Genomic DNA, 22249 nt, shown 5'->3' on the forward strand with positions numbered 1-22249 from the left:
GTCCATACTGTACCTTTGACATATGTAACATACATCATTCTTCCATCTGAAGATTTAAGCTAAGGGAATTTTATTTAGGGTCTGATTAAGTTTTTATGTTATATTTTACAATTTTTTTTTTTTTGGCATTTGAATTTTTGTTTTCAGACTAGAGATCAACCAAAACAAGGACCTGCATTGTGCTAGGCACGAGCTCTACCACGGGGAGTCCCACCCTAGCCCCTTAGCTACTGGAAGAACTATCTTTTCCTGAATAAAGAAAAATACATCCCTTCTTTGAAGCACTCCTCCTGCTTTACTAATAGTCAAGAAATGGAATATGTTGAGTGTAACATGAATCCTAAAAGGACTTATTAATAAAAACAAACCTGGAGCCAGGTACTGGGGGTCAACGCTGGAAGATCAGAGAAGCAGAACAAGCCACAGCCACCTCACCTCGCAATTCCTCAGCTGATCTTGTTTCCTCAAACTGGAAGCCTCTATGTCCTTATCTGAATGGATCTCAGTAAACTGCTTCTTGAAAGCCTGAAAGTTTAACCAGCTCTAGTTCCTGGTCCTCACGCCTTAAATACCTTTCTGCTTTCTGCCATCACTTCCTGGGATTAAAGGCTCTTGTTACCATGCCTGGCTGTTTCCAGTGTGGCTTTGAACTCACAGAGATTCATATGGATTTCTGCCTCTGGAATGCTAGGATTAAAGGCGTGTGTGCCACCATTTTCTGGCCTCTATATCTAGTGGCTCTTCTGTTCTCTGATCCCAGATAAGTTTATTAGGGTGCACAACATTTGGGGGAACACAATATCACAATATCACAATATCAAGAATATGAGAATATATATATCAGATACTCAAGGCAACACACAATAATTTGAATTTCTAAACCCAAAGCTTCAGGACATGATCCAGAAATGTTGGGATCTAGAGACTGTCTTCCTAAAGGGAAGCCACCATACGACCTTCATGCTTCTGATGCCTTTCTATTCTTTAATCATTTCATGAGATGTTTGTTGTATGTACTTTTCAGGGCAGTATTCTAATTCATTCAATCCCTAAGACTTCTGAAGTTTTCTGCCCAGTTATTGACAACATTGTTAAACATCTTTACCTGAATTATTTTTTCATATGTGTTAGCTAACAGCCTAGTATCAGTGATTGTGATGTTAGATCTAACAAAAACTCTGGCCTACAAGGAATTCACAACCCCATCAAAAATTAATCACTTTCTCCTCTTCTGTCTACTTTTCCCTCCAAGAGCAGTAAATCAAACAGCAGTCAACTAACACGCAGCATCCGTTGAGACCAAAACTTATTTCCAAGGAAGTTAAATAACACAGAGTTTGCCAAATGCTGTTTTAAAATTCTTCACAAACATCTTAATTAAGCTCAGATAATCCTGTAAAGTACTGTATATATGAAGAAGCTTAGGCTTAGGTAGCTATATGTGGACATAGCCAAGGTCACATTGTAGGAAGCATAATTTGAGTTGAACCCAAGTTCTGGGTAACTCCAACCATCCTGCTCTTTCTCATGACTTTATCCTTCCCCAAGGGTGCCTGGTAGTCATCTGAGTAGCGAGTAAACAAGAGAACAAAAAGAAAAGCCTGTTCATAAATGTAGAGATAAGAATTGTACTCCCACAATCCTCAGATACAGATGACTGGAAGACTAATAGAATAACAGTTGCCTCCTAACTAAAGGCCCTGCCTAGGCTTCAGGAGTCTCCCCAAAGCTCTCACATCAATCTCCCTTACTAAGCACTAACTAACGAACAGGGCTCCAGTAAGAGCCTTGCATTGTGTGAGTCAACTATAGAGCCCAGGGCATTAAAATGTGTTGAGAAGGGCAAACAACTCACCAGGAAACAAACAAAGCATAAGCTAAATAACTAGGCAGGCTGGATTTCTAGTACAGGTTGACATTTGAACAAAGTCGTGGAGAACAGGAAGGGGATAGCTGTGGGAAGAATCTTCCATGGAGATGAGTAAATGCACGACTACAGGCAGAGAAAAGCGTGATTTGCTGGAAGAGGCTGTGAAACACGCAGCTGTCAGCTTTTGAGCAGCAGGGCCGGAGATAGAGAACAGTGTGGACTAAAAGGCACAGCCCTTGGGCAAGATAAGCCTGATGTTTTTCCTATATTCAACTTTGCACCTCTGTTAGCAACCAAGCATAAGCCCTCTAAGTGTGGGTAATCTTCCAATTAAGAAATACTCCTTTTTTTTTTTTCTTATTATTTCCTGAGGATGTGACCTCGGAAGGAGCTACTCGGGGCTGCTCGGGTTCTGCTTCACATGGAGAGAAGATTGGCTAATTACCACTTGCACTCAGTCAGCATCGTGGCTCCTTACTCTCGGGACTTCAGAGTAGCCGGTGGTACCAGGGCTTTGAAGGCGGTTACATCTTGTACATCTCCTGCCACTTCACTAGCTCTGTGACCTCGGACAAGCCATCCATTCTCTCCAGATCCCAGTTTCCCCTCTTTACAATGGGGACGCTTTTCTTCTTGTATTCATTCTCTGAGAACTAAGCAAGATAAAATATCTCCATTTCACAGCCCAAGGCCTGACAGATTACGAGTACAGGATGCACGCACACGGTCTAGCCAATTTCTCACTATTCTTCAGGTAAGAGAAGAAACAATCCGAGAGATGAATGGACTTGTCTAAGTCTGCACACTTAGACGGAACTAGAACCAAACTCAGTGTGCTTCATCTAAGCCTGCTGCTCTCTAGACCACCGGGAATCACTATAAAGTGAAAGGTTAACAAGCCTAGTTCCACCCTATGAGAGTATATCACGTACAGCCAGAGAAAGGTCAATTTCTGGGAGTGTGGCATTACTTTGAGCATTGATCTAAAAGCTCTTACGCAAGAATTTCTTCAGGGCAGACTTGCTTTCCATTAAGCATTTTTCTTTGCTGTTTCTGCTGAGCAAAATGAGAGGGGGAAAAAATCCTTCTCTGTACTTTCTTAAAAGCAAAGACAAATGGAAGTTTCATGAAATTGTGTGGGCGCTCTTGACTTATCTTTATCCATCACCCTGAAATGCACCTATGTGGAAGATAAATAGTGTTATTACATTCCATGCTTAGCACTTAGTTCCCCAAAATGCTGACAGGTCACTAATATCAATAAAATATATGGAACTTAATTATAACTGAAGCTCACAAAAGTCAGCCAGGAGATTGCAATCAGCAAGATTCACCGAGTGAACACTTTGTTCTTTGCTGTGAGGAGTACTCACAGTTCTCATCTTTCCCACCACCTGCGTCCCCTCCTGCCTTGCCTTCATAATTCCTAAGCACCACGCCAGTGCTATGAACTGACGTGCGGCAGCCCCGAGAAGAAGACAATACATTTTAATGTGCTCGTTCATAGAAGCGCCCAACTGCAGATGGCCAGGTGTTCTCTCTGTAGTCTGAACTGGGAAGCCATTCTTCCATTGTCTCTTCCCAAGAAGAACGTCCCTCGGGTCCTCAGTGCAGAAGCATCTTTCACAGAAATATGATTAGCTGCAAGGACCCCAGAAGGTGAGGCAAATACGGATTGGTGCTACAGTCTGATTATATTAGGTAAATGATTGCAAGAGTCATGGTTCCTGGCTGGGAAAGGACCACAAGTTTATACGCCTGGAGATACAGCTTCAGTTAACCCTGCATCGAGGAAAAGTATGAGCCATAGGAGTGGGAATGGAACCAGATGTTTGAGCTTCTGCAGCCTGCTTTTGGTTGTCTGGAGAAACAGAGCAGTTCATACATTTATCCACTCAAAACCCCACTTCACAACATGTTTGACTCTGTGAAAGACACCATCCTCCCAATATGGAACCCAGGGAACATTAATCATTTGAGAAACTCATTGAAAAAATCTACATTTGCAATTCTAATAATAGCATTTGAAATGCTTACTACAAGAGCCCACTCAGAAGGCTCACAAGGTACACAAATTCTGAGAAAAGTTCTACAGTTAAAAAAAAAAAAAAAAAAGGTTAATTTTGTTTAAACCAACCGTGTCTCCAGCTAACAGGCTAATAACCCCTTTAGTCCTTTTCAGCCAAGCCTGATAAAAATCCATGGAGCCAGGGTTTCAAAAGCACACTGCAGTAAAGGCCAGGACCCTGTAGCTTATCTTTCCTAAGATCACCTTTTAAACTATGAATTTGTTTTAATTTGTAATCTGTAGTTTTCTGACAAATCCCTTTTCTAAGACATGCATCAAAATTACTATTAATTTCTTTGTGCTTCCTAAAGGTGAAATTCTTAAGTCTCTGTAACAGACCATAGTGTAGATAGTGTAGTGTTATATATATATATGCTTAAGTCAATCATTAATGCTAAATTGCTTTTGAGAAGCTCTATAATAATTTAGATTTTCTCTAGTATAAGATGGTATGACATTTTGTTCCTATCTCTAAAATTATTTGATATTACCATGATTTTAACATTTGCTAATTTCATGAATTATTTATTATTTAATATATGTTACTATTTATTGTTTATCACTATGTTGGCTTCTCACTAGAGAATGTGGACTACCAAAATGGTTTTTTTAATTTTATTTATGGGGATGTATATGACTAATTTGTGAGGGTTTCTTATATTGAGGAAACGTTTGTACTCTCCCTCAGTTGGAAACTAGGTTGCAATAATCAACTGTAAGTAAGCTCTCTCCAGTTCATCAGAACTCTGTCTTCCAGGACTGCCCTCTTGCACACAAGGAATAGACAATTCTATTCCATCATCTTGTACCTGGTACTGTTCTTACTGTCTGGCCCTTGTAAGCACTTGAGAGCTTTCAAGATAAAACCTGAAAGTGTGGTTATGCCCACATCTCAAAGTACCATACCTACTTCTGGGGCCTTACCTCCTACATTCTGACCTGCCATGCCCTCAACATTTTAGCTGTATTAACTATTTGCAGTTCTTCAAACAAGTCTTGGTGTTTTATGACTCTTCCCCTCAGCATCTTTGTTTCTACTGCTAAAATAGTGTCTAAAATAGTCTTCTAATACTTTGTCCCTATTTATAATTTTATGTATTTTATCATGTTTTTAATACTTTACTCAACAGAGCACACCTTGTACCAGTTCCCTGTGCTGGGTGATGGGGTTATTGTTGTGGCTAGTATTGGTCCCAAGCTCACTAAAGAGAAAGAATGAAACAGGAACAGTAAGTAAATAGTATAACCACTCTGTGATGATTAATGTTGGTATTTGCTGTGGATATCGCTCTGTATGCTGTGAATGTGTTGCTCTGATTGGTTAATAAATGAAGTGCTGATTGGCCAGTAGCTAGGCAGGAAGTATAGGCAGTATAAGCAGGGAGGAGAACTTTGGGAACAGGAAGGCTGAGTCAGGAGTTGCCAACCAGACACAGAGGAAGCAAGATGTGAAGGCAGAACTGAGAAAAGGTACCAAGCCACGTGGCTAAACATAAATAAGAATTATGGGTTAATTTAAGTGTAAGAGCTAGTCAATAGTTAGCCTGAGCTAGGCTGAGCAGTTTTAATTAATATAAGCCTCTGTGTGTTTACTTGGGCCCAAGTAACCACAGGGCCATGGAAGCTGGGCAGGACCAGGAAAACTTTAGCTACAGGTGTTGAACTTGGCCGTATCTAGAGTTACCTAAAACACAAGTCTACTGGCACACCTGTGAGGGACTTTCTAGATTAGGTCAGCCTCAAGATACGCCCTGAGTAGGTCAGGTGAGCCTAAATGTAGGTGACAACACCATTCTTGTGGACTGGGTCCCTGGGCTGTATGAAGAGGAGAAATGATCTGAATAGAAGTAATCATCACTCCTTGCTTTTCTTGACATTGAACATGGTGTGACCACTTACCTCAAGCTCCAGTGGCTACACCTTCCCTACACACAGTGTGGCCTGGAACTGTGAGCCAGAATAAGTCCTTTCTTCCTTAACTTGCCTTTGTCAGGTTATTTTATCACAGCAAGAGGCAAAGAAACAAAGATGCATCCTTTAATACAAATGTGTATCAGAAATCAACAAGGTATGAAAATAGCATTTATTGCCCTCTTGTGATTAAACATTGACAAAAATCAGCAACTAAAATGGGCGAGAGTGGACACACACACACACACACACACACACACACACACACACATTGTATGTTATTTTGTTTGTGTTCAGACAAATAAATCTTATCTGGAGATCAGAGGGTGGAGCTAGACACGAGTTAACAATAGAAGCCAGGCAGTGGTGGGTCACACTTCTAATCTCAGCACATGGGAAGAGGAAGCAGGAATTCAACCCTGGGCTACACAAGATTGAACCAGTCTAAAAGAGAAACAGAGCCAGGCGATGGGGTGCATGCCTTTAATCCCAGCACTAGGCAGGTAGAGACAGGATCTGGGGCCCATTTGGTCTGAGGATTCATAGAAGTAAGAACTCTCTAATGGCTGATTGCTCTGCTTCTCTTATCTTTCACAGCTTTCACCCTCGATATCTGATTCCATGTTTTTATTTGCTAAGACTAAATAGATTCACACTTCACGCACACACATGCTCTCTCTCTAACACACACACACACACACACACACACACACACACACACACACACACACCCCGCAAAGGGTTCATGACCCATAGGTTAGAACCACTGGTCTAAAGTGAAGGCTAAGTGGTTGAGAGCAGATACTGCTTTTCCAGAGGACCTGAGTTTGGTTCCCAGCATCCACATGGGGCAGCTCACAACCACCTACAACTACTGCTCCAGGGAAATTTGACACCTCTGGCTTCAGCTGGTACCCACACTCAAATACCCATACTTGCGTACAGGCACACACCTAATTAAAAATAATAAAAAAAATGTTTATGCAAAAAGTGTGCTCATCTGAGAGGCCATAAAACATTTTATGGGCCAACTGTTACATATAGTAACACGTTGAAACATTTTGGTGTAGTGTGTTGAATATGGTAGTAAAAATAATGCTATTTATTTCTTCCTGTTGTGGTACACAATATTGGTACCTATAAAACCATCTTAAAATCCTATAAACTGTTTCTCTCATGATTCTTTTGAGGAACATTGGTCTAGGCAACTTGTTGGAAAGGAAACCATGATCCACAATGAGTCTATTACACTAAATAAAACTTAAAAGCATGCCTCTTCTTCATCCTCCCCGCCAACTAAAGATCTGTTCAGCAAGGTGTCAGCAGCCAATCAGATTTTCCCTTCTCTCTTCCACTAAGTCACTCTCCTATCATATTGCACTATTTCCTTCCCAAGTATTTCTGATATCAGTATACATATACCCTCACTTCCTCTCTGACCACTGATCCAATGTCAGTTCTACAGAAGCAAGACCTATCCACTATCTTCATGGTGGTTCTACATCTGTCTGGCCATTTATTATTGGCCTAAAACTGTGACATCTGTAAAGGAAGAGTTCTGATCATCTAAAGAAATATACAGAAATGAAATTTCTGAGAAGACAAAGAAAAGTCAATTTGAACACTGTGGAAATAGTATTCTGCTATTATTTAGCAACTTTTATGGTGAACAAAGAGCTGGAAAGCAGCTTGATATTAAAACCATATAAAACAACTCCAGCCACTGCCCTTAGTTACTCTATTATTTAATAAGAGTATCACCAAGAGTCCAAACTGTAACTACTCTCCTGGATTTGTGTATGCCACAGTTCTGAGTAATGTATATGTATTCTCTAATTTAATCCTCCAAATAATCCATTAGGAAAAATATGATTATTTCGTTCCTTTTAAAAATTAAATGAGCCAGGCAGTGGTGGCGCATGCCTTTAATCCCAGCACTCACGGAGGCAGAGCCAGGAGGATCTCAGTGAGTTTGAGGCCAGCCTGGTCTATGGAGCGAGATCCAGGACAGGCACCAAAACTACACAGAGAAACCCTGTCTCGAAAAACCACAAATAAATAAATAAAAATAAATAAATAAATAAATAAATAATTTAAATAAAAATTAAATGACTGAGGCACAGAAGGTGAAGTGACTTACTCAACGTCACCCAGCTTTTAAGTAGATTAGAGGCAACATCTAAACTTGCTTACCCATTGTACTACATATGATAGCTCAGTGTTTGCACTGGTGTCAATGAGAATGACCTTCACAGGCTCATGTATTTGAATACTTGGTCCCCAGTTGACAGAACAGTTTGGGAAGAAATAAAAGGTGTGACCTTGTCTGAGGAGGTGTTTCACTCAGAGTGGGCTCTGAGGTTTCAGAAGACTTCCACCATTCCAAATTCTCTCTCTCTCTCTCTCTCTCTCTCTCTCTCTCTCTCTCTCTCTCTCCCCACCCTTTCTCTCCCCTCTCTCTCTCTCTCTCCCTCCCTCCCTCCCTCTCTCCCTCTTGCCAATCAAGATGCAAGCTCTTAACTGTGCTCTTGCTCTGCCATCATGGACTCCAACCCTCCGAAACTTAATTAAAGGCTTTATTTTATAAGTTGCCTTGGTCATGCTGTTTTATCACAGCCATAGAAATGACCTTCCCTGATTTTATTAACTTTATCCTACTAAGAGCATGCTGAAAGACTATTACATAACACAGATCAGAGACATCGATCTTTAAAAATCTGTTTTAAAAGTAGATGGAAGTCTTATTGCAACAATGAGCCACAAGGCTGAAGAATAAATGGAGAGAGAGGGGCATAGCTGACTTTCAATCTGTCTTAAACATCCACTCTCACAACAGGGAGGAAATGAGGCGAATATTTTTCTGCTCAATGCTAAGCATATTTGTACATGTTAATCATGTATGTATATATACCCTTGTAAATTCATCATAGCAATCGTTCATTGCCTTTAAAGTCGCTACATCAGTGTTTGTAAAATCCACACTTGCTCCAGCCATTCTCAACTAAAATGATGACAATCTCTGTGTTCGGTGACAAGCAGGCACCCCAAAGTGAACACTAAAGTACTAGCTGCTGGGCAGCACCACCGCAGAGGAAGGAGGACACTTGAGAGGTTGATTTATCTGTAGGCACTTCAGTCTGGAGTTAATAGCTCCTTACTCACTGCCCTCTTTATCCCCATCTAAGTTGACATAATCTACTTGCCTCCTGTAAAGAGGCTGGATCCCACAGCCCACTATCATTTTCTATCCTCACCAGAAAAAAAAAAAATGAATGAAACCACCTCCCTCAAAAGCCCCATGATTAAAAGGCACCTTCCACTAGCTGTTGGTGCTCCCTTCACTCGGTGAGGATTTATTTCTGTGCTTTTGTTTGTTTGCTTGCTTTCCTGATAATGGGAGTTGAACCTAGGGCCCTGCACACACCAGGCAAAACACTCCACCACTGAGCCATGCCCCTGGTCCAGATTCTTGGTTCCTTCATCTTGGCCTGCACAGAGAGTTTAGGGTAGAGTTTCTGGGATCGTCTTACTAAAGTTACTTCACCTCTCCTTTGTGTCAGAGCTGATCTGTTGACCAAGTGCTGCTGCCTATTGTCTTCAACAAATGGTGCTGGCATAATGGGATGTCAACATGTAGAAGACTGCAAATAGAGGTACATCTGTCGCCATGCACAAAACTTAAATCCAAGTGGATCGAAGACCTCAACATAAATCCGGTTACCCTGAACCTGATAGAAGAGAAAGTAGGAAGTATCTTAAATGCATTGGCACCGGGGATAACTTCCTAAACATAACACCAGTAGCACAGACACTGAGAGCAACAATTAATAAATGGGATCTCTTGAAGCCTATTGTCTTAAATATTCAACAAATGACCCTTTGTCCATTTTGTATCTCACCATTGTGACAAAATGCCTAACAAGAGAAGCTCATGAGTGAAAGAGTTGGTTCTGGCTCATGGTTTAAGGTGTAGGTCAGCATGTGATAAGAGGCTTTAGCTGAGGGAGCAGGAGGGTGAGATGGCTGATCACATTGCACTCACAACCAAGAAGCAGAGAGAGATGGATGGTGGCTCTCCTCTCATTCCATCCTTCTTTAATTCAATATGGGGCTCTCACCTATGGGAAGCCCCATGTTCAGGGTGCAACTCTTTTCCTTAGTAAAACATCACTAGGAATTCCCTCACAGACAGATTCTGTGGAATATTTCTTTACATTGTTTGAATATATATTGCTGTGGTTGGTTTAATAAAGAAGCTGAGCCGGGCGTTGGTGGCACATGCCTTTAATCCCAGCACTCGGGAGGCAGAGCCAGGCGGATCTCTGTGAGTTCGAGGCCAACCTGGGCTACCAAGTGAGCTCCAGGAAAGGCACAAAGCTACACAGAGAAACCCTGTCTCGAAAAACCAAAAAGAAAGAAAGAAAGGAAGGAAGGAAGGAAGGAAGAGAGAGAGAGAGAGAGAGAGAGAGAGAGAGAGAGAGAGAGAGAGAGAGAAAGAAAGAAAGAAAGAAAGAAAGAAAGAAAGAAAGAAAGAAAGAAAGAAAGAAAGAAAGAAAGAAAGAAAGAAAGAGAGAAAGAAGCTGACTGGCCAATAGCTGAAGAGAATAAGGTTAGGCAGGAAGTATAGACAGGGCAACCAAACTAAGGATGCTGGGAGGGAGAAGGGCAGAGTTGGGAGTTGCCAGCCAGATGCAGAGGGAGCAGGAGATGAACATGCCATGTTAACAAAAGTACTGTTACGTGGCAGAGTGTAAATAAGGAATATGGGTTAACTTAAAATGAAAGAGCTAGTTAGTAATAAGCCTGAGCTATTGACTGAGCATTTATAATTAACATTAAGTGTCTTTGTTGGTTATTTGGGAACTGGCAGACAGTATAGAAACTTCTGCCTATAGACAGACCCAGAGGTATGTCTCCTAGGTGATTCTAAACTGGGTCAAGTTGACAGTGCAGTGAAGACAAGCCATCACAGACATCATTATGCTAAATACACAATATTCTAAAGCACCCATGAAATAATTCATAATTCCTGTGATTTAAAAATTCGATACATTTACCCAAAAAAAGAGGTGGACATAAAGTGTGCTGGATAAGAAAGAGAAGAGATCTAAGAAAGTGAAAGAATAAGATTGAATAGGATTAAATACATTGTAAAAAAAAATCTCAACAAATTTAAAAAAAAAGAAAAAGGATGAATGGCTGTCTTGCTTTTAATATTTCCATTTGAGGCATTTTAGGTCCAAAGAAACACTAATCCTAAAGGAGTTACCAAGTGAAAACAGATGTTCTGTGTAAGAAACACTGAACTCTACATTCTCTTCTTGTTTCACATATGTATTTAACTTTGTGTCTATCTAGCTCTCATTTGTTATAACATCACTAACATTCCCACTGATCTCAGCTTAGGAAATTGAGTTTTAAGGATACAACCAGCTACATTTATCACCTTCCCAGATTTATATTAGAGAAGAACATAGAGAAAAATGCATAAAAGCTTAAAAAAAAAAGCAAGTGTGTGTGTGTGTGTGTGTGTGTGTGTGTGTGTGTGTGTGTGTGCTCGTGCGCGCGCGCGTTCTCACACAAAGGGTTAAAAATTGAGAATAGACTAATGGCCACTTTTAGCGAGAGACCACTCATGGTTTCACTGGAGTGACAATACAAAGGCCTGTAGACTCTAGAAAACGCAAAGGCACTTTCAAGAATTTTAAGAGATGTGTAGGCAGGAAGATCCTTATGCCTCTTTGCTATACTATTCACAACTCCCTGCAAGCTCACCTCACCACTCAATCAGCCCTATGACAGTTCAGTTTTATCCTCAAATCTGAATCTAACACTCAATGTTTATATGGTTACAGTGCTTATTTTGAAATCCATATTCTCATAGACAATGGTTTACTTTACATTTCCAAAAGACCAAAGGGACCATATTCTATTCTTTCCTTATAGAATCAACATATTTATATGATTAGGCTGTGTTTAGACAGTTGAATTATGACACAGCAAGGAGAAGAATCAAGGTATAGAGTCTCCCAGATGTAGAGTTCATCACTCTTATCCTTTGGCCAAACCAATAATGATTTCCTCAAGGCTTTCAGGTTAATTCTACTAAAAGGCACCAATTGTCCCATTGCCATTCATCTCCACCATACATTTAAAGTTAAGAGGGAAGTTGAGGGGGAAAAAAATCTAACATGTTAACAAAGCTGCTTTTTAAAAGCTGAGCTATCAGTGTGTGAACTATTTGTTATCAGGATCCAACCATCTTTACAGAATTATTATTATTCCCTTCATGGTCAGCTTCCCTAGGCACGTGTAAAACAGTCATTCACCAGAGTTCACAAAGAGGTAAATGAAAACATACTGATAGTCCATATTATCTTTTATTCTAAGACCATTCTTAGGTCCAAGATTCTGTAGTTCTCAAGGCTCAAGGGGTTCATTAATTTAAGTGCTAACAATTTATGCTTCCATCTGTTACCATTGAAAAATGACTAGTAATGATTAGTTAATTCTCATAGACCTTCAGGGAAAATTTGTTCTTTTAATGTGTTTAGAGAAAACTGAAATCATTAGCTTTAAAAAGGGAGATAAAAATAGGAAATAAAAGTAAAAAAAAAAAGAACAGAAAAGAGTTGAAGCCTACTTGTTCAAAAAGGGTCATGTCCCCAAACTTTTTGTCTCTTGAACAGTTCTCAGGCCCCTTTATTACCCTTGACAAGATTTTTCTGGTGTCTTTCTAAAGTCTACCTCAAATTCTGAATATATCCATGGCGTTAATTTTCAAGCTGTAAAATGCTCAAGTATTTGGGGGATAACAGATATTTACTGAATGAGAAAAATGGACATTATTATCTTATTATTTCCTTTTTTGCATGTGGATTTTCTTTTGAATTAACTTTACAGCAAGACCAAGTTCCAGTCTAAAAGGGCACAAGATTACTTGAGAATATTTGTTACTCACATCCTTCATCAGTCCTTGATTCCAAGTGCCACTGGATAACTTTTTTGTCCTCTTCAAGCATTTCAGGTGTGAGAATGCAAAGGAATTGTGCAAGAGACACAGAGATGAGGTAGAGAAAGTGGATTCTATTTGGTGATGAGAAAGCGACAAATACTGACAACCTTCCCATCACCAAGATACCTGAGAGAACAGTGTGAAAACAGGAAAGATGTAGTTGGGCTCAGGATTTCGGAGGTTTCCAACTGAAGGTGGCTTCTTATATTGCTATGCCCTGTTAGTGAGACAGGGTATCATGGATGCAGGAATGCGGTGGAAGGATGCATGTTTAGCACATGATGGAAAGGAATCAGGAGTGATGATGGGACAAGACACCAGGTATACCCTTCAAAATCATATTCCCAGTTGTTGTAAAATATTATGTGTTACACTTGCTTATGCTGTGGAACATTTGTTTAATGATGCAAAGATGTGTTGCTTTTGTTTATGTTGCATTTGTTTAGCTCTGTGAAGCTGTGTTACTGTGTCTGTCTAAAATACTTGACTGGTCAAATAAAGAGCTGAGTGGCCAATAGTGAGGCAGGAGAAAGGATAGGCAGGGATGGCAGGGAGAGAGAATAAATAGGAGAAATCTGAGAGGAAAGAGGAAGGAGCAAGAAGAGAACAAGGAGAGGAGGATACTGGCGGCCAGCCACACAGCCACCCAGCTGCACAGCCAGCCATGGAGTAAGAAGTAAAGAAAAGTATATAGAAATAGAAAAAGGTGAAAGCCCAGAGGCAAAAGGTAGATGGGATAATTTAAGTTAAGAAAAGCTGGCAAGAAACAAGCCAAGCTGAGGCCAGGAATTTATGAGTAAGAATTAAGTTTCTGTGTGTGATTATTTGGGAGCTGGGTGGTGGGTCCCCAAAAGAGCAAGGAACAAAGACCAAAAGAGTGAAAAATAAAAGCAACCACCAACATCAGTGATCTATTTCTCCCAACAGGGCCTTACCTTTCAAAATCCTAAGATAGCATCCTCACCTGGGGACGAAGCAGTAAACCCATCAGTCTACGAGAGTCATTTCCTATACAAACCAAACCAAAATCAGATTGGGAAGATTAATTTGTAGAGCATTGCAATTAGCTAACATTAAAATATCATCACCCAGAGGAGGAGTGATGGCTCACTGGGTAGTGTCTGCTCTACATCTAGGAATGCAGTACACTGCAAGTTATACGCATACACACACACACACACACACACACACACACACACACACTAAAAATCCAAACCAATATCAGCAAAAAAAGAAATACAGAAAATATACACAAATGAAAAATAAGAGGTAAAAACTTTGTAGAAAGGACTCCTTTTAAACTTTGCATCTATTTTTCATTTCCTCATCTCTACCATTCAAATAAAAAACAAAATTAAAATACAAGAAAGCATATGCTAAATACAGCACAAGCAGTCTGTATACGAACTCAGAGGAGAAGGGAGTTTGTTGATTCTTGTGATTCTCTGAGTAAGCTAAGTACATATTATTTCTGTCCCTAGGAAACCAAAATCAAGGGTTTATTATGTTGTGAGGAGTAAAACTTAGCCTTATGGAACAAGCTGGAACAAAGAAACTTCCTGCCTTAACTAATTAATTTCTAAATACATTATACACAGGCTTCTGAAACAACTTTGTCTTAACACTTTCATAAATATGTATAAACTAGCAGCTTCCAAGATATTTGTCAAGAAGTAGTCTCACTTATGTTTTATTTGAGTAATTAAAATGCATTCATCATTAGATGATTATTAACATGCAAAAACGTTCCAAAATACTTCTTTAAGCTTTGGAGGATATTGAATATTTTGGTTTCCCAAAGCAGTACATCATCATCCCTGGCTTCATTTTTTCCCAAAAAAAAAAATTTGCATAGTCAGTTCTTAGCAGGGGCCAAAGTCATGCATGGTCCACCTTAGACTCTTAGCCCATGTGCCTAAAGCCTTGAGAGAGACAAGAAGTGACTCTAGGTGTCAGCTCCCAGGCTTCTCGCTATCTCAAGCTTACAGTGTCAGGCAACGTGAACACGCCGAATCTGGCAACTCTACTGCTTCCCTGGTTTACTTTATGGGGTGTCACACTGAACAGAGTGTTGCAAAGAACTTCTCAACAATTAGGCAAGCCAAAAGAGATCCTTTTCATTTAGGGAAGAAGACAAACTTAAAAATAAATAAACAAAACGCTGTCACAGAAATCCAATTAAAACTTGCCTAAGGATTGGCAAGATGGCTCAGTGGGTAAGGGCATTTGCCACCAAGCTTGTCACCTTAGTTTAATTTTCCAGAATTCACAGGGTAGAAGTATAAAGCTGAATTCTCCCAAGTTATTCTCTGACCATCACATGCAGGGCAGTATGCATGCAAACACACACACACACACACACACACACACACACACACACACACACACACATACACACAAATAAATAAATGTAAAAAATTTAAATTAAAAAAACTGTTTAATCAAAAAAATAATTGATTCCTTTCATTTTACTGCAAAGTCCAAGTAGAAAGCTCACTTCAAGGTCTCCTCCTATAAAGTATTTATTCTCTTCTCTTCCTGCTCCTGTGGTGATTTCTCCACAGGAATCGGCTTCACACTCCCCGCAGGCTGAGGTTGGTATAGATCAGAGTCAAGTACAGAAGAGTGGAATTGGAAGAAACTGTACCACTTCCAGGGATTAGAAGTCAGACAGACACTTAGAAATATCATATACACTCAGAAGAAAGTTCTTAAGTAATAATTTTCATGAACCATCATATGATATTTATTGAGCTTCACCTACAAGCTAGTGAAGTTAGTTAAATTCACAGAAGCATCAAAATCCAGGAAACAATCTCAGATTTAAATACTAGACAGATTTTGACATCTACTAAACCATGGGCCCACCAGATTCCCACCCTAATCAGCATGGTCCCCAAGCCATACATTGGAGAAGACTGCCAAAGTATTAGCTACTGTGAACTCACAACTATCCTCTCCCATTATTTTCCTTTGCTCCAGGTTATGTCCCATGTAGAAAGCTTGTGGATCCCAATTCTCTGCCTCAATTTGGAAGACTACAAGGAACTTATTGTGAGGACTACTTCATTCTCTGTTCAGTTACATTCAGTTTCAACTTCTCACCATGCCACTTCCTTACATGCACCGCAGTCACATGAACTGTCTGACAGAACTCATGTTTCCAGGGACTCAACTGTGAAAAAGCCCAAAGATCATGCCCTTGACCTTTTTCCCTAACTATCCAATCACATCAAGCCCATGGACTCTACCTACTTCACTTCATAAAGATATTGAGAAATGAATCATGAAGTTTATAAAATGAGCGATTTCCAAATGGGGGACCAAATTAAGTGCTCGCATGGCATCTCCAGAAAGGTAACATAATTTTATGTGAATTATGGACCCAGTTAACAATTTTTCAAGGTAAATATTTTATGTTATCTGTTACAAAGCTGAACAGAAGAACTTTATCATATTGGTTTGCTCTCTTCTGTCTCCCTGGTAAATTAAACTGTTTGATAAACAGCTTACATTTAACAGTTTCTCGTCTATGAAATTTTCCCCCACCCAGGTCCCCAGAACACCAGAATCTTTTTAGATACAAATTGTTTTCGTAAGTAACAAATCTGGAATTCTGAACTCTAAGGAAGCAAGAATTTGTTGCTATTTACTCAGCTCCCATGGCATGCACACCTCCTTAGTCACAGTTATCAGTCCCTAATAACGTCTGAGCTGCAGCAGAAATCACACAAGAAACAAAAGGCATTCTGTGCAGCTAGTGTTTGAAGGACACTTCAAATTCACCTCGTTCTTTCAGAGTTTTCAAATAATGTACTTTTTTTCTTCATCTTTCTTAGTATTCTTCAGTGGCAAATGCTGGTCTCTCTGTTACTTAAGGAGTCCCCATTGTTCTTCCAACGTTCATTGGCTTCAGGATTTTCACAATCCCACCTTTAGAGACACTAAGTCAGGGAGAGGGATCTGAGGGACTAGAAACCTTCAAGCCTTCTTAGTTCTTCAGAGTTTGGCATGGTTGGTTACAACTGGGTTTGCCAGCAATTTTATAAAGAAATGGTTTTAATTATGGAGCTCTTGGGAAGTAGGATGAGGTGAGGAAGCAACAAGGTAGAACTGTTCCAACTTGAATATACTATCTCACATTAACACCTTTATTGGAAGGAAACTGAGTTTTAGAAAAGAAGGTAAATTAATTAATATATTATAATTTAAACACAGCACACAGAGCCTCCAGATGTGGGCCTACCTGACTTCAAAGCCCCATACCCTAGCAACACAGGGAATCCAGATGTGAGCCAAGCTCACTTAAAAGCCCTATATCCCAACAGCACAGGATTCCCAAGGGAGGAAGATCATGTTGTCAAAATAACAACAAAACCACAAAAACAAATATTTAACTTTAGGTGTCTTTAGAGCAGGATCTGGAGCTAAATATCACATAAAGCAAGGCACAAAGCCGAGAAAGTCTTAAGGTAAATGGCTTCTTCGGAAAAAACATACAGTTCTCATGAACCAGAGATCAGAAAGGCCACCTCTTTTGTAAACGGTGCCAGGAAGCTCTGTAAATGCCTCTGGCCCTCAAATGCCACTCTGCCCTGAACTGTAGGCTCTTGACCACTTATCACATGTCAGACTCACATCTTTACATAGCAGCCCCACTTCTGCAGGCACAATTAGGGTGCTCTAGACTGTGGAAGCAGGCACACAGGAGTGATCTGAAGGTAGCTCACATATGTGTTTCTGTAAGAAGAGCTCCCCATAAGGCTACAGTCATTTCCAAACAAAATAGCATTTTTTCTTGGGATTCCTACTGCTCTGGTTACACACAGTACCCCTCCCTATAACAGCCAGTAGCACCTACATGTTTTCAGTTGGAAATGTTCCCCTAGAACACACAAAGATATTTCTGGAGTCAACTTTACTCCTAGAAATAATAAGCCCCCTTTAATAGGATCAGAAGCAAAGTTCATCCATGATCAAAATATTTACATCAAGATTTTCCTCTCCAACCAGAGATCTAGTCCTGGCCACCTCTGTTCATCTTGGAATGTCAGACATAAGGCTTGAACAGAATTGTGATGCAGTGGGGATGCAACATGAATAAGAATGGAGGTTTGAAGTCAAGGAAGGACCAGTTTTCTCTAGGAACAAACTCCCTGGTAGGTTATTCAGTTCCAAGTAATCAGCCCTAAGCATATGTGCATATGAGCAACATTGACTGGATTTTCAGATACTCCTTTTTATTGAGTGTGTATGTGTGTCAAAATAAGCATCCAAATGCCTCCACAACCTATTTCCTGGCAAATAAATAACCTTACTAGAAAACAAATTTTAGCCATGAACTTCTCTTTTACTTGTAATAGTGTGAGATAATTCTTCACCTGTAGGAGGGAGTATGTTTCTCAGAACAGCACATCACCTCTGAGACTGTGTGGGAACATAGACTTCAGAATTCTGACTTCCACACATCCATCCACTACAGTTAGCTGTGTGGTGTTATGGATCGTCTTTGAGCTTTAGAATTCCCCTGCCTAAACCAGAAGTCTCCATTGCTAACTACAGCAGACAGGGTAGAATGGTGACTTAGCATTCTACATTCATACTGCTTTTGAGCAATCTGTGTGCTCCACGCAGTAGAGAGCCAGAACATGCCAGACACTGGTCTTCCCAACTTCTCTCATCGTTAAGAAGAGGAATATAACTCTTCTGTGTGCACCATAGCCTAAGAGGAAGTCAATAAGGAAGATTATGGGGAAATTTTACTTCTCTAATAAGAAAAGAGAAACATTGCCATGAGGTGTCCTTTTTTCATCTTTCTGCTTTAAGAGAGCCAAGTGAGAGCCTTGAAGTAAAGTCACTGCAGCCATCTTGTAGCCATGAGGGAAAAGCCACAGGAGTCTAGTGAAATATACCCAGAAGCCTGGACCATATGGAGCTTCTGCATAACCACCTTCCCAGGGCTCCTATCCTGTAGGAAATCCAGCTACTATAGTTTACTACATTTGCCATGTTTTCTGTCTTGTGTTTATAATACAAGCATCCTAGCTTGTGTGTTATCCCTTTAGAATTCCTGGGAAGAATCCATGAATGAGTCACTGAAGTGAAGGCTCAGAAACTAACAATGCTCTGTATAGTGATGGCCTTAACCCTATTACTCTTTCTGTAAAAGTGATCCCATTCTTCACAATAATTAACTAATTATTTAATTTGCCACAGCCTGTTTACTCATTTCTTGATTTTCAGTATTGCTCACCATGTCACCAAGCCTTCCAAGACAATGGTTGAATTTTCAAGATATGACCCTAAGTGAAGAAAGGCAGTCAGAAAATTCTAAATACACAATATGTCCTGAACAAAGACATATCTCAAGAGACAGAAGACAGATTAGTCATGCCTAAGTTTGGGGTGGAAGTGAGAAAAAGAATTGCGAAGTAACATCTAATGGAAAAGACTGATACTGGAGATGATAAATATTCTAGAATTCACTGTGGAAATAATTACAAAAGTAGTATGTACAAATAGTAGAATGTAGTAAAAAGCCACTGAATTTTTGGTGAATCGACTATGTGATATAAAAGTTATATCTCAACCAAGTTGTTTTTTAAGGTAGCTGTAGAAAAAGAAAATGATATCAGTATTAGGGGATTGAGAGAAGATATTGGAGAAATGATCAGGCTTTGAATATTTCTATAAAAAAAATACCCTTTTTGGAGCCAAACCATTAAAATCAAATGTGCAATAGAGAATGTCACACTATTTACTCAGAAAGGAAAAAAAATATGGCAGAAAAAAGAAAACAACCAAGACTTTGGCACACTTTTTGTTTTAATTAGTGACGTGATTCATAAAACTCCAGTGTAGTAAGTTCAAGAGAAAGTGTCCTCATTTGCATATTATTTGGCTTCTCTTTAAAGATAACATCCCAGTTCAACCTTTTGAAGGTTGAGTGATTAACTATTCACCAGGAAATGTCAGCACCTTTTGAAACCCACTTGATGTCAGAGCCTCTTTCCTGGTACCAGCTCCCTTAGGTAAGAAGTAAGATTCAGTTCCCATCGATGGGGGCATGTTCATGGATGATGTCAAAAGCTCTTTTCATTTGAAGATTCACATCAAAGAACTCAAGGATTCCCAAGAGCAATCACTTCCTGGTATACGTGCTCAGCTTTGCCATTTCCCAGGACTTTCTTCAAAGACCAGACGTTATGACAGAACTATTTTTGAAGGCCTGAAAAAAAAGGTCCAGTCAAATGTGTCTTAAGTCCTTCATCTGCCTAGGTTGATTCTGTAATACCTTCGTGACATTTTGGCTAGCATGTCCTTTGCCTCGGGTAGGCTTTTCCAGATGAAATCTCTTGGAAAAGCAGAATTAGAATGCACACAGATTAAAGAGGCAGTTGAAAGGGCTCTTGAGGCTCTTGTTATCCCCTTGAACTTTAAACAGCTGTACACAGGAGCACACACAAAGGGATTTACAATGGGATTCTGCTGAGTTTTTCTGGAGCTCATTTCTTGATTTTCAGTATTGCTCACCATGTCACTGTCTGGAAGAGGGAAAACTGTCACCTCTTAATCCAAGCCTAGGTAAAGCCATGTTGTGGGGATCCAGTCAGTGGGCCTTGCTTCTTACAACACAACATTCTAGAAGCATTGTTCCAAGGACCCCGAATTTAAAAGAAAAAAGAGTTGTAAGGCTGGTAAGCAAAGGCAAAGACACACAAATCATATGTCATGTCCACATGACAGAATCACTAATTGATTGTTTCACTCTGCTGAGGAGTCAGTGGAAATAAGTGAGTAGGGTAATCTATTTGTCATGACTTACTTGTACTATTAAGGTTATAAATAAGCTGTAGAAATGTGAAGTTCTGGTGTTTTTGCTTATTAAAATCATACTCATCATGTAAGGTGTGGATTAAATGTCATCCTTTCCATGACACCCTGTCTGTCTATGCCAAAGTTGCATATCCCTGCAGGAAACCAAAATGCAGGTTGGTAGACTTTATGTCCGAGTGTGATACTGCCTCTCCAAAATGATTTTGTCAAGTAATTTTGCCTTTATTTTTTAATAATAGAAATTACATATAACTAGTACCTTTCCCTGTGCAAAGTTTTAATAGATTACAATATTTCTGGTCCTCTAAGTTAGCCATTATTATTGTGAACTGCAATGCTGGAGAAAGACTACTTCATAGTTTGTATAGAGTAAAATCAGTGAGGTAGCTGATTGCCACATTTCAACGAGTATATATAAGTATTCCACTTTATTATTTTACCATTCTCACCCCAGTAGGCACTCCATAAAATACTGGTTCTTATTATAAATGCATTAGCAATACCAGTTGTTCACTGAGTAAACCGCACGGGCTTGAACGAGAGACTTCAAAGACCATATTAAACACTGTGTGCTATAACAGTCTGGACTTTGTTTCACAACAGGCATTCTGGACCTTGAGTGTCACACTCTGCAAAAAATAAAAAAAAATAGCTGTAAGAGAAAGTACCAGCAAGTATACTATCCAACAAGATTAGATACCATTGCCTTTTTTTCCAAAAGAGAATAGAGTCATTCAATATAGAAATTGTTCGGCTATTATATCCAAGTTAGTTAATATGGCCATGTGTGGAGGCCCACAAAGGTTTCCTAGTGAGATCTGAGCTTGGTTTACCCAAAGAGCTGCAGTAGAGGATTGCTTGGCCATGGGCATGGTTACTAGGTGATTGGAGAGGGTCGGCACTTGGCTGTGCTGGGGGGAAGGTCTTTTGTTCCACTCCTTGGCATACCTATAAATAGCCCTTTAGAAGAGACAGGAGGGGCCAGAAGATAAGGATCCAGGCCCTCCTGAGGCTATCCTGTGCTTCTATCTGTTTCTCTCCCCTCCATCCTTCTATCTAAATCTCTTATACCTCATCCTCAAGAGTACCCTGGGGTAAAATGTGGGATCTGGTCTCCCAGCTGGCCTCCCGCAGCCATGATAATATATTTCCAAATATTATAATTCATAATTAATGGCTGTTGAAAAATAATCATCTTTAATAACAACACACAGAAACATTATGGTAAATCACACATTGATTTTCTTGATAATTTCTTAAGTTTTAAGTTAAGTTGAAAGAATAATATTTTTAGAATTATTTGGAGTTATGTAAGAATTCCAGTTTTATGGACTATTTCAACTCTTTTTAAAGTCCTCGGGGCAAGATTAAAATGACAACTTGAAGTGTGCAATTTATAACAGAGCAAGTCCACCGACAGTAAGAAACAACCTGACTTCGCAAAATGGAGTGTATCTCCTCTCTCTCTCTTGCCCTTGGCAATAGCCTAAGAAGTCTAGTTTCTGAAAAAGCACCAAATGTGATCAGATTAAAAGATAACTCTGGTGAA

At 39.8% G+C, this 22249-nt stretch overlaps 1 long non-coding RNA gene across 2 annotated transcripts; it reads left to right on the forward strand.

Annotated features, from left to right (window-relative positions):
• The first annotated feature begins 3289 nt into the window (after nucleotides 1-3289).
• Nucleotides 3290-18591, forward strand: LOC121824339 (uncharacterized). Of its 2 annotated transcripts, XR_013046245.1 has the most exons (4): nucleotides 3290-3529; nucleotides 5069-5167; nucleotides 9410-9502; nucleotides 15847-18591. It is a non-coding gene; the product is annotated as an uncharacterized LOC121824339 (long non-coding RNA). The 2 variants fall into 2 exon arrangements; XR_013046244.1 differs by lacking the exon at nucleotides 15847-18591 and having other exon boundaries at nucleotides 9410-9675.
• The last annotated feature ends 3658 nt before the right edge of the window (nucleotides 18592-22249 follow it).

This window comes from Peromyscus maniculatus, chromosome 20 (assembly GCF_049852395.1).
Source record: "Peromyscus maniculatus bairdii isolate BWxNUB_F1_BW_parent chromosome 20, HU_Pman_BW_mat_3.1, whole genome shotgun sequence".
NCBI classification, from domain to species: domain Eukaryota; kingdom Metazoa; phylum Chordata; class Mammalia; order Rodentia; family Cricetidae; genus Peromyscus; species Peromyscus maniculatus.